Raw genomic sequence first — 10775 nt, forward strand, 5'->3', positions numbered from 1 at the left:
CTAGCATTGTGTTTTTTCTTTGTCTCATAAAATTCTGTTGAGGGTTTAGCTGAACTACAAAAGATTGCCCTAAAAGTCACTGTTTTCTTTCCTGAATTTTTCTGGGAAATTATAGGAGCCTGCAAAAACAAACGAAAAACAACCTCCTGAACTTGAACTTTCTTAGGCTGCACTTGTGTCTCAAGTCAACCGGTAGAGCGCCAAGACTTGTCCAAAAGATACTTGAAGGTTGGCACTCAAACTAGTGTTAAGACATCTTTCTATTTTCTCACCTGCAGCTTATTCTCAGCAGCAAAGTACAAAGAAAAACCAAAAGGATCTGGGCAAAATCTGTCTGGATGGGATCTGAAGGGAGCAAACAGCTGCTGCAACAAGTAATGTAATGATTCTTATAACCCAGCAGTAGAACCAGCATTGTGCTGTTTCTGGGTTAGAGGGCTGAGGCTGTCACAGGTGGGAGGAGAGAGGCACCAATACCTAGTTCCTTGGGTACTCCTTTAGGTTATTTTGGAAGATAGTAACATTTGCTTTCTGACAGTTTTCATGCACCTCTCCAAGTCACCATGATCATTCAAAGATAGCCAAAACGCAATGACATCAGCAAGCTCCCTCAGTGCTTTTGCGTGCATCCCATTGGGGCCCATGGACTCACATATGTCCAGTTAAGTATTCTCCAACCTGAGCTTCTTCCACTGAGGTTATTTCTTCCTTGCTTCAAACTTTCCCTCTGTCTCTATGTCCTTGTACTGCTGAAGGCTGGTCTTTCTTTTAAAGACTGAGGTGAAGAAGGCATTCAGTACCTCAGCCTTTTCCATGTCCTTTGTCACCAGGACCCCTGCCACCCTCAGTAACAGCAGGCCCACATTTTCCCTTTTGCCACTGATATAATTACAGAAGCCCTTCTTGTTGACACTCCTTACCAGATTTAATTCCAGTTGGTCTTTGGCTTTCCTAAATGTGTCTCTACATGCTTGGACAGTGTCACTATATTCCTCACAGGCTTCCTGTCCCTGCTTTCACCTTTGTGTGTTTGAGTTTTCCATGAGCTCTCTTCTAATCCATGCAGGCCTCCTGGCATTTTTCCCTGAGTTCCTGCTCCTTAGGATGGACCCCTGTTGTCCTTGGAGGAGGTGAATCCTGAATATCAATCAGCTATCTTAGATCCCTCCAGGGCCTTGTCCCATTGGACTCTTTTAAAAAGGAGATCCCATCCAGCCACCTCACTCACCAAATTAAGGGATTCTTCTTGAAAAGTAGTACTGTGCCCTTATTTTCAATTACTTTGTCTTTAATTGCTTGATCAGGTGTGGGGTTTTTTCCCTACAGAAACTGTGTCAGTGAGGTTTAAGCATCAAAAAAAAAAGCACAAAGTTGTATGAAGTATGTGAGTGCTCTCAAATATATCTGGTGCCTAGTGAGCCTCCCAACCCAAACACAGCCCACTTTTGCAGCCCATGCTACCAGAAGATACCGTCAACTCTGTCATATGGGGTAACATCCCCTGAGCTGCCTCAGCGCAGCTCCAGCCTTGGTCCTGCAGGTCCAGCACCAAGGCCCAGCTGAGACTCCACAGAGGGAGGCTCACCAAGCTCGTGCAGATGGGACTGGGAGGTCTCTGCACCAGCACTACAAACTTTGTTGGCCACAAACTATCTAAGTAAGAGAGATAAATATGTAGGTTTATTTGTTTAAATACATGTATGCCTGTGTGTCGAGAGGAGAAGAGAGAGAATCAAGGTTTGGTATCATGTAACTTCCCTTTTCAAAGCTCTTCTAATGCACTTTTCCACTTGGAATTTTCTGAGCAATGGCCTATAGTGAAAACTGGCTGGAATCTCAGACTAGCTTGAAAACAGAGGAAAAGCCTCTCATCCTGAGGAAGTTTTCAGGTTGTTTGTGGTCAGTGAGGTTCACAGAAGAAGAGAGTTTGGAAGCAGAGAACTCTACCACCGGAAATGTGTGAGCTGAAGACAAGAGCACTATGAGGTGCTACAGCAACAGCAGCCCCAGTCATGAAGGGAAGATGGTCTGGTGGTTATCCTGCACCTTTCAGGCACATATATGAAAAAATTAAGACCAAAATTACTATCCTGGTGCCTGAGTTGGCTGTACAGGCATGTTCTTAATAAATTAATTTTAGGTTAATCTAAAAAAAAACGCTTCAAAATACTAATTGTTCCTTTTTGGACCCAAGCCAAGCAACTTTCCATTTGCTTTAAAAAAAAAACAAAAACAACCCTTTTAACACAAAATTAAGAGGTGAGTGCCTGGGACCCTTGCACCACTAATGGAATTAGGTAACTCCAACGGAGTCTCAAACAGACAATGGACTGAGAACGAACTGCTTAAGGGAGTCAGTGAGGAACACAGATGACAATATTAAGGTTTGCCAGCCCAGCCTAGGATGGGCAGGTACTTCCTGGCATTCATCTTTCACAGACACAAACCATTCCAGTTTGTTCTGACAGCTTGTGTCTTGAAACCTGTGTGTTGGTTCAGATGATGACAACTGCTATTTGTAGCATGAAAAAATTAGCCTGAAGAAATACTAAGCACATGTTCTCTTCTGGAGAAGTGCAAGTATGAACTCATTCAGAGACTAAGCAACCATGACTGCATCCGTATGGGGAGCACATGTCCTTTCAGTTAAAAACATCTCTGTGCACCATTGCCCTCTTGGCAAATCTGCATAAATCCAATGCTTTAAAGTACATGTCATCTCCATTACAGTATGCTGAGAAATGTAAAGTGCTGTGTAACACTTTAGGCTGCACTCAGAATTGATTTAGAGGAGTGCTTGAACTCATTTGAGATTACGATCTGGTCAGGCCAGGACATCTTTCATTGATTCCAGTGAAGTCCAGATTTCCCTCCAGTGTTTCAGAAATGGCAACAGAAACTGCATCTTGAAGTTCTTGTCCCCAGTGCAATTTTCATACTGCAGGAAGAAGAAAGTTGCAGCACTGAAAACCAGGCAAGTCAAACAGTGCCATCTGAAGTGTAGTTTTAATTCATGATAAAGTTAATTCATTTGTTCCTCTGTAAAGTGCATTTGCAACAAAGAAAAAAGAAAGGAAAACAACAAAGGAAAAAGAATGTAAAAACACTGCAAGGAGTTTTTGCTACTGCTGAACTTCTTTTGCATAGGCAGAGAGAACAGTTTAAGGTAGGTGAACAAATTACAATAATTTTTTTCAGACAGACTTTGCCAACATCTGCCATGTTACTACATCCAGCTTGTGGATTTGACACCAAAAGCCTATCCAGTAACTGCTGTCTCATGTTTGCCTTTCCTCACCATACTAAGAAAGTGTTCTCTCTTTCCTAGACAGCTGCAAGCCCTTGGCACTATTGGCTCTGAATCCACCAGTGGTCTCCACATGGTCCAGAATTTCAAATGCTCTTCAAAGCACTTCTGAGGGTACTACCATCCTTGTAAGTAGGTTTTGGGGTCCCTACATAGCTTTCCTCAGGGCTATTTCATTCATGAATTGCACTCCCTGTTGGGACAGAAAAAAAACCCTTGCCATTTAGTTGACAATAATTCCCTAACTCATTTCTGTACCTGATGAACAGATTCAGTAACAAAAGGATAAGAAGAGAGGCAATCCCCAGAATCCATGGTCTTGGCTTCAGCACACTTACTTTATACAACATGCACCCACCTGCTTGTAGGAATAGCCACAAGTAAATAATTTCTGGTCCTGCCCATTCTAATGTGAGCAATATCGTGGTCACTGGAGTGAGGGTACATCCCTTGCAGCACAAAAAGAAAGCATGTGCCCCAGAAACAATTTTGGACCAGAATGGACATCCAGAGAGATTGCCAAGTGTTCTGAAGGTGGGTACTGCAGGGTACAAGAAACTGTATTGTTTGTGCCTGATGGGGTGGAAGAGCCAGGAGGGGAGGGAAAATAATGGGAGGCAGAACATAGCCAAGATAATTTTCATTTCTAAGACTGCAAAGTTGAATCTGTGATTAAAATTTCAGTTTTGGGTTCTGGCAGATGTGCAGGGCAGCAAGCACCCTTCATACAGAGGTCTCAGAGTTCTAGAAGGTTTTAAGTTCAAAACAGTGACTTCAGCATTCAATAGCCCTGGCAATAGTAAAGAGGAAAAATTCGGCATGCGTTAAGGATCTCAAAAAGAGGCGGAGGGGGACTGCTGCCAAAAGCTCTCCGTTTTTAAACTCAGTTTTCCTCAGAAACTCAGTTTCTATTGCTGTTCATTCAAGCTGCAATTCCTACACCTGGGAAAAAAGAGAGATAAAGAACAGGGAGAGGATGAGGCTCAAAATTTTGAACAACTTTTCGCTTCTTGCATTCCCACCCTTGGATTTTTGATGGTACATTCTTAATTGAAATAATTATTGGCTACGCTTCCCAACTTGAGTTTGGTTTAGGCAGGAACAAAGGCTTTTTTGGCAATTGGGCTTAATCTAGAAACTAAAAACAAAGCTCAGTGTTTCTTAAAAACAAACAATGTTCTGTTTTTTAAGGGAGGGTTTTTTTTCCTCTGGTGCTATTTTGAGTTCTAGCATGTCTATTGTACACAGGCTGGAGTGTTCACTCTGGTTGTTTACAACAATTTCCCTCATGTTGCCAGGCTTTTCTTCTATGAAGCATAATTTTGTAGGCAATGCACAAAACAAGCTGCAGTATAAATAAACTGAATATGTGTGAAAAGTGTTGTCTCAACACCCCTCAAAATTGTCTCTAGCCCTAAAACAATCATGAGACCATTAAATACTCATGACAAGTCAAAAACACATCTCCTTGAATTAAATGTTAAAGGATTGAGGGGGTTTGTCCACAAATGGACAAGAACTGTATCACATATTTAAGAGCCAGCACATTTGTTACAAATCATTATTAAAACAAAATGACAAAAGAAGGTAGTAACAAGGCTTATAAATTTCTCACTAAGATGGATGCCACTGGTAAGGACTGCCCCAACTTAAGCAGAGACTCAGACTTCTTTGAGAGCAGTTTCTAAATGCCCAGAAGTAGTCATTCCTGGAATTACCTTCCTCTGAATCTGAAACTATTAGGCTGGCCCCCAAAATGGTTAAATAACTCAGAAATAGTGTTTTGATAGACTCTATGATCACACAAGCCATCACAGAAAGGAATATTCCTTTCTATTTATCAATTGTTTAAGAGATGCATAATAACCCTGTCCAGTTTTCTGATGAGCTGGTGAAAAGTTGTGTTCGGAACCTCTGAGAAGTAGCAATTGTAATGCATCTTAGGCTGCCTCAAGAAAGAAGTCAGCTGCACTGTGACACCTAACATTAGAAAGAATCTCAGGGTTGCTGCCAGTGGGATTTCCCAAATAAAATGTTTACATGTGTTATGTTGGAACACAGGCAAGATAAATTCAAGACTTTATGGACAGCTCAAGTTTTCTGGAAGGCTACAACAGACCCTGTGTTTCCTAGAGGCATCAGAGGCATTATGTGTGCTGAATGACTGACCTGCCCATGTGCTGGATGTAGCACATGCTTTGTTTAGCTCAAGTTGATATGGAGTGTTTGGTGCATGTTTGCTCATGTTAGTCCAGTTTACTAACCATAATTCTACTCGTTTCTTCAAATGAACACTGTAATTTACTTGCAATATGCACTCCTCCACTTCCGTGGAAAGCTAAGGAGGGTGCTTTGCTTCTAGAGAGGAGGAAAGCTTCCAGGAAGGAATTGCAGTGAATGGCTCGAGGAAGCCACTGGCTTGCCAAAATGGGAATTTTAAAAGGGAAAGAGAAATGGATTCCTTCTCCTCCTCCTTTTTCTTTACTACTAAGTCCAAAAAAGAAAGTTCAAAATATAGTGAGACATTTATTTTAAGACTATCACTGAATCATTCTATGATTCAATTGTAAGAGGTACCTGACTGGCAGTGACACAGTAAAAGAACTGCATTTCTCCAGGTACCACTTGGTGTGGTTAAAGAGTACAGTAAAACTAAGACTAATTTGCTGTGAATGCTGGTGCACTAGACCATGAGTTTGTGTCAGTAGAAAGCTGCATGTAACACGCAGATTACAAGCTATTTTTTATGGTCAAACTGAATCCTTCATTCAAACAAATGTATTGTCAGAATCCTAATTATTTCTGTTAGAAGCACTGCAGTTTGTTAAAAAAGGGCATAAAGTCTTCCTCTGTAAATTCTTGATCATTGCATTACAATTCCAAGCCACTTGTGAAATACTCTGCCATTTAATTTACAGCCTGTTTCTCTCTACGTGGGCTTTGATTACAGAATCATCAATCATTATACAGTATTAGCCCTGTGATGAAGCATGCACTGGGGTTTTTTTGCTCTGGCCTGAAATGAATGCCTTTAGTTTCCTGTTCCTCATAACTGCTGACAAGCAAATGGGAAAATTTTGCCTTTTATTCAATCATCTTGCTCTTTCCAACAGTGGGAATTTTGGGCAGATGCAGTAACAATCCTTCTGACATCATCTAGTACTACAAAGTTTCATGGACAGGCTTTTCAATTCTTCATTATCAAGTAAATGTTCTGTGTATACACTGGAAGCTGCTTACCTGACTGTAACTGTGAATGGAATTCAAGTTCAATAAACAGAAAAATTTCAACAGGCCCACCCCTGTTGGTACATGTCTGTCTACATGCAAAACTTGTGGCTTACAATTATGCTTTCAGAGAAGAAACACACCAAAATAGTAATATCTCTTGCCATCACTTGCATCCTCAGGCCAGGTCAGCACACTGGAATCAAGGTGGCTGGAGCATAATTAGAACTCAGGGATTAGAGGTCTGTATTTTTTCACCTGGGATCGAAATGCTCACAGTTGAAAGATGTCTTAGCTACAATATGACTTGTGCTGGAAGCTATGTAAACCTATAAAGGTGATGTGATCCCTGTGGAGCACAGCTCAAAACAAGGATATGGAAACCGTGGGTCTGGTAAGAAGAGCTAGAAGTGGCTACCTGAGCAGCAAACACCGGGGTCACGCTGCAGAAAAATGTCTGAGTACAAAAACAAATTCCAGCTTCTTAACACTTTATAACAATACAAATTGCACTGAGCAAGATTTAGTACATCCCTGGACAAGTAATGATGCAGGGTGACCTCACACTGCTGGGTGGCAGTTCAGACACTGCCTCTAATGAAACCTTGCCCTAGATTTAATAGCTCAAAGCCATGGTTTTCTTTCCCGCCCAACATCATGAACAGCAGGGGGAAGTGATCAGTGGTTCTCAGCTCAGGCTGATCTGGCACTTGGAGCAAGAGAAAAGTGACAGCAATTCTCCCAGGCAGGCTTCTACCCTTGAACATGTTCTTCGTGGTTTATTGCCTGTGAGTGTAGCACAGCACTGACACAGCTTTCTTGAAAGGTTTTTATGTCACCTCCTTTGGTTTTATGCTGCTGATGTCAGAGCATGTTATGTACGGAAGCAAAGACCCTGGCTGATCCTCTGGATTCATCACTGGAAATGTGTACCTCAGGGAACAGTACAGGCCTTTGGAATGCAGGTAAAGATAGTGAGTAGGACAAATCTTCAAAGATTCACATAGAAGAAACTTCTGAAATACTGTAAATAAATTCTATCCTTTGCTGTGCATGGAGTGGTAGTACAACAGTCAAATCCTGAACTGGGATCAACTTCACTGTAGAGAAGCTAGTATTAAGGTCTATTTCTTTTTTTTTTTTTTCATCATTACTTAATATTTCTCTTACCTATTTTTTGTCTGTGTTTCTGGATCTAAATTTTCTGTAAACTAAGAGTTCTAAACATTTTTGCTTTTACTCTTTTGAGAAAGATGGTTTAGAAAATTTCTTTAGTTTAATAAGGAATTCACTGTGCTCATCCATTTTCTGAAACCTGTCCCAGCTTTGGAGATTAATTGTTCTTATCCTGGAGCAAATAAAAGAGAAGTCTAAAGCTCAACCTGGCAACAACACAAGGCTTTTGGGATCTGTTTGCTTCTGGAAAATTTAACCCACTATTTTTGAAGGGTTTATCATTTTTTGTCTCATACATCAAAATAAAACAATACTCCCTAAAAAATTTTCAGGAAGCAGAAAAATGCGGACCACCAGTCTTGGAGAAAATTTAAAATTTGTCATTTCAGGATCCTGCTTTATTATAGAAGGTTTTGTCCAATACATTTATTAAAGTAGTATGATAAACATCAATATAAGACATGCATGAAAATGACTACTAAATCCATTGTCACAAATATCTTTGAGATCACTGAAGCGGAGATATTTAGTGACTTGGCATTGCTCAAAACCCACTAATCTCCATGAGCAGACTGAGATTCAAAGCAGACCAGAGAGCAACCCTTTGTTCATCATAATAACGAATTTGCTGTATTCAGATGAAGTCACAGCAAAGTGGATGCGTGCCAATGCAGCACCAGTGTTCCAAGAGAAAGGCAAGCTAGGAAATTATAGACCCTTCATCTCAATGTCGGCAATTTGCAAAATAAAGAGTACAACCAAGGACTACTTTTGCAAAATGCATGTGCAAACGGAGTATCATTCTCTGTAATCTCCTTGCATGTAACTAGCAGGGTTAGATGGTGTCTGTTAACTAATCTCCTTTTTGAAAGAACTATGTTACACTTTAGTTATTAAAATTAAAACATTCAAAATAATAATTCATGTGACAGGCTGCTTACCTAATATTCTGCGGCAAAAGAGGTTAATTCTCTAAAATGAGTGTCTGTTATTCTGTAAGAACTTCATGCTACCGTAGGAAAATGGTAATCTAGGTCCCAAGTCCTCTAAGTTTGGGGTTTGCAGACAGCTGAACTTATGAGCAACAAAAGGAGCAATGTGACCACAGAAATAGAGACACAGAAAGAAAACGATCCAAACTTAACAACACCTTTATCAAGTATCGTCAGAATACTTACCTGTGTCATAAGAGTTATCCCAACTCTCTTTCACAAGGGTATAATGTCAGTTTGATCACTTAGTCCTCTTCTCCTCTGTCCCAGTAACCTGCTCATGAAGAAGAGTTGTGTTCAAGGCAAAATTGTGAGGAAATAAATATTAGAAACAAAACTGTTGGTTTCATCAACATCTCTGCTATCATTCACTGCTCTGGGGCTACTCTCCCATTCCTACTATTTGATCCCCTTGTCCCTCCACTCATCTTCTGCTGTCCTTCCTCTGTGACTAGAGTCATCCTCTACCACTCCTATTCCTCCTTCTCTATGTTGTGCTTCCCTGAGCTGCTTTACTCTGCCTTTGTTTTGCACTTTGAGACCGTTTATCCAAACAACGTGTTCCAAATTGCTAACTCAGACAAGGCAGCAGATGCTTTATTAAACTCTAGCTCAAGTGATACTCTTTATCTTGCCATCTACGCCAAATTTGTGCATTGTGTCACCTTTTGACCAAATATCTTTAACACCAATAGGAGGGAAAGGCTCTGGGAAGACTCATTCTGGCTTCTTCCTGTGCTCTGCTCTTCCCTGCTGCTCCATTCCTCCCACAACAAAGCCTGGCAGAGCAGCTCATTAATATTAAAAAAAAAAAAAAAATTATACACAAATAAGTTTGTTTCGTAAACATTGGAAAAGAACTCTTTGTGTTTAGTAACACTTCCAGTACCCGCAAGGTTTTCTTTTTGCTTACATAAATCATAGATTAAAATACAACACGCCTCTACCAAAGGAAGCCAGCAAAACAGAATAGCTCAAGTGTTGCTATACAAAACCCAGCCAGAAACCAAAAATTAAAAGGACTTACAAATTCAAGCCAAAACATTACACCTGAAAAGATAATCAAAAGAAAACACCGCCTCTTCAAAATTCAGTTTTTGTTTTCTATCTTCCCTCTGAAAACAAAACCAAAGACTTAACCACCAGGAAGATAAATAAGTGTGACTTAGCATGTGGAATTTAAGACCTTTCCCTGTTTCCCGGGGTGGGGGGGTTGCGGGGGTTGCTGCAGTTGAATTGGGCCTGCCACAGCCATAAGCTACAACTTTGACTGTATTTTGGATTATGCATATTGTACCCAAATCCCATTCTGTGTTTAACAGTACATGCTTACATTTGTATTGTGCCTGTAAATCAGGTAACTGCTTGAGTACAAGTTGTCTCAGCCCTATCACATTAAAGGATCCCTTTGGTCATCAATTTTAGCTCAACAATCACGAGTTGTGACAGAGCCAAGTTTGGGTCATTTTACATATTTGCCGATTTCTCAGCTGTTGTATAAAGTTTCCAAACTTTTTTTTTTTCCCCCCTCGCAGAGGAAGATAACAATGGTTTTATTTGGGTATTTTTTTAAGGAAGACGAAAGTCTTACACAATCATCCAACGTCGGCAACGGGGGCTTTACGACGTTTATTTATAACCAACTGTGGCACCGATTGCGGCAGATCCCGCAGTGCCCAGGACAAGGGAGAGGGGTGTCAGAGGAGGCGGCCTGCGGCGTGGGGGTGGCCGGGGCGGGGAGCAGCGCCCGCCCCCACAGCATCGTAGGAAATGCGCAGCACTGGCGGCGGCGGGACAGGTCCAGCTGCTTCCCTCCCGGGGCCCACCCTGTCCCCTCCCCTTCCGAGCGCCCGGGCGGTGCCGGGGGCGCCCCCGCCCCTCCCGCGGCGGGCGGGCAGGGCCGACCCCCTCACAGCGCCGCTCGTGTTTACGCGCCGCGCTCCGCCGGCGGCAGGAGGAATCCGAGGCAAAAGCCGAACAGGATCGCGGCGGGAGCATGGAGCGGGGAGCGGGGGTGGCGGGAGCCGGCCCGGCCCGGCCCTCGGCGTCCTGCGAGGGCAGCGCTGCGAGGG

Source organism: Myiozetetes cayanensis, unplaced genomic scaffold (assembly GCF_022539395.1).
Source record: "Myiozetetes cayanensis isolate MyiCay16 unplaced genomic scaffold, myiCay2020 scf1, whole genome shotgun sequence".
In the NCBI taxonomy this organism is placed as follows: Eukaryota; Metazoa; Chordata; class Aves; order Passeriformes; family Tyrannidae; genus Myiozetetes; species Myiozetetes cayanensis.